Below are 3,088 nucleotides of genomic sequence, written 5' to 3'. Positions count from 1 at the left end.
TGTAGAAGTCCATGATCCATGACTGTAAAGGGCAAGAAAGTTACTTTGCAATGGCATCAATGACTGCAAACTCACAGTTGAGAAAGAGGGACATAAGTTTTTGTGACAACCCCTACCTTCACCTCCCACACCTTCCGAAAGTAACAGCCTAGACAGGAAACCATCTGTCTTAGTTAGGGTTTTACTGCTGTGAACAGACACCATGATAAAGGCAAGTCTTATAAAGGACAACATTTAATTGGGGCTGGCTTACAGGTTCAGAGGTTCAGTTCAGTATCATCAAAGCGGGAACATGGCAGCATCCAGACAGGCTTGGTGCAGGCAGAGCTGAGAGTTTAACATTTGTATCTGAAGGCTGCTAGTTGAAGACTGACTTCCAAGCAGCTAGGGTGAGGATCTTATGCCCATGCCCACAGAGACACACCTATTCCTATAAGGCCACACCAACTCCAACAGAACCACACCTTGTAATAGTGCTACTCTCTGGGCCAAGCATATAAAAACCATCATATTCTACTCCCTGGCCCCCATAGGCTTGTCCAAACATATGAGTCTATAGGGATCATACCCTCCCATAACATAATAAAAATATATTTAGTTCAACTTCCAAAGCCCCCATAGTCTATAGCCATCTCAACAATGTTAAAAGTCAAAAGTTCAAAGTCTCTTCTGAGATTCTGTCAGTCTCTTAACTGTAATCCCTAGAGCAAGACAGGAAACCAGCTGGGCAAACTCCAAAACTCTGCATCTCCATGTCTGATGTCAAAGTGGTCTTCAGATCTCAACTCCTTTTTCATCTTTGGTGACTGCAACAAACTTCTTTCTCCTGGGCTGGTTCCATTCCCTGTTAGCAGCTTTCCTCAGCAGATAGCTCGCCGGCTTTAGCATCTCAAACATCTTGGGGTCTCCAAGACTACTTCAATGTTAGTTTCTTGTTTCAATGTCTGAGATCTACACAAAGTCTGGGCTCCTCCAAAAGACTGGCATCACTTCTACAGCTCTGCCCTCTGTAGCACTCTAAACTCAGGTTGATCTACTCCACTGCTGCTGCTGTTCTTGGTGACCATCCCATGGTACTGGCATCTCCAATACATTGCGGTCTTCCACTGCAACTAGGCTTCACCAATAGCCTCTCATAGGCTCTCTTCATAGTGCCAAGGCTCAAATCCATTGCATGACCCCTCAGTCCTGGGACATCAACTGCAACTGAAGCTGTACCTTCACCAATGGCTGTCCATGACCTTTAATAGTGCCAAGCCTCAGATGTCCTTCATGACCCCTTCATGTCTTCAAAACCAGTACCACCTGGTTGACTTGTACATGTTACCAAGTACAGCTGCAGCATGAGGTACAACATTAGTTATCTGTGGAATATAGCTTCTTTGTGCTTGCTCTCAGAAAACACTTCCCAGAAGATTTCATCTCAGTGATGCTGGTCTCTTCTTAATCACCACTAATTTCTTAGGTACAGCTAACTGGCATCAATTGTCCCAGTAGTCTCCTTCTCCTCTTGACTATAAAGCCAGAGTTCTGAGTTATAACCAGCTGCTGAGTTCTTCTGCTTGCAGGATCTGGAAGATGGCCCCCCTTTTCTATTACATTATCACTAGTTTCCTTTTTTCCAACTCCTTCACTACCTAAACTTGGTTGTCCTGGATCTTACTCTGTAGATTGACCTTGAACTCAGAGATCTCTATGCAAGTCTCCTGGGATTAACAGTGTCTACCACCATGCCTGCATCTAAACTTAGCTGGGTAGGATCTTGCCCCAAAGTCCCACTCCTGTAATTTGTTATCTCCTTGAACACAGGATTCAGTTCCATTTCACTTCCTGGGTGCCCCTTTAATACTTGAACCATATATTTTATATTTTTCCTTTCTCAGCTTGCTATGCTTGTTTAAAATGCTCTTCCTGAGACTTAATCAGAGAACAAAGTCTATGATGGGTGTTTCTGCACTTCCGTTGTCAACACAATTAATCTGAGTCTCTTCACCTTAGCCTTAGGCAGACTTTTCAGACAAGGGCAAAAAACAGACACATTCTTCACCAAAATACCACAAAAACAGTTTCTAGGCCACATGTTGAAATTCTCCACTGAAATCTCTTGGGCCAGGTCTGCACAATTCAAATCACTCTCAGTAACAAAGTCTTCCATAGTCCTACTAGGATAGCCCACTAATCCCTATTTAAAGCATTCCACGGCTTTCCAAATCCTAAGTCCCCAAATCCACATTCTTCCAAATAAAATCATGGTCAGGTCTATCACAGCAATACCCCACTCCTGTTACCAACTACTGTCTTAGTTAGGGTTTTAATGCTATGAACAGACACCATGACCAAGGCAACTCTTATAAAGACAACATTTAATTGGAGCTAGCTTATAGGTTCAGAGGTTCAGTCCATAATCAAGGCACATGGCAGCATCCAGGCATGCATGGCGCAGGAGGAGCTGAGAATTCTACATCTTCATCTAAAGGCTTCTAGTAGAATACTGACTTCCAGGTAGCTAGGACTAGGGTCTTAAGCCCATGCTCACAGCGATACACCTACTTCAACAAGTCCACACCTCCCAATAGTGCCACTCCCTGGGACAACCATATACAAACCATCACACCATCGAAGAGAACTCTTAAAATTGTGATAAGGATGCTGAAGTATAGCTCTACCCAACTGATGGCTACTCTGGGGGTGTGGGGAAGGGCTAGGTTTTCTTTAGGGACTGTCGATTAAGAGTTTGATCATGCTCTAGTGAGTATACAGACAAAGCAGGTCTTATTTTTTCCTCCTTCTTTTTTTGGGGGGGGGGATGGGGAGGACACAAGGGTGGGGTCAGACCTGGGAGGACTGGGAAGTGAGTGTGATCAGGGTGTATGATGTAAAATTCCCAAAAAAATCAATAAAAAAATACTATGAAAAAAAAGCAGATAACTAGAGACAGGAATAAAAGTGGAGCAAAATACCCCTCCCCCCAAACAATAAAAAAAGATAAAACCTTTAAATCACTTCTATTCAATTAGGTCTTTGAACATTTCATGCATGTATATAGTGCATTCTGATTACTGTAATCCCCTCTTAAAATTATTAGACT

The sequence above is a fragment of the Mus musculus genome, chromosome X (assembly GCF_000001635.26).
Source record: "Mus musculus strain C57BL/6J chromosome X, GRCm38.p6 C57BL/6J".
In the NCBI taxonomy this organism is placed as follows: domain Eukaryota; kingdom Metazoa; phylum Chordata; class Mammalia; order Rodentia; family Muridae; genus Mus; species Mus musculus.
Note: the sequence above shows the minus strand (reverse complement) of the source record.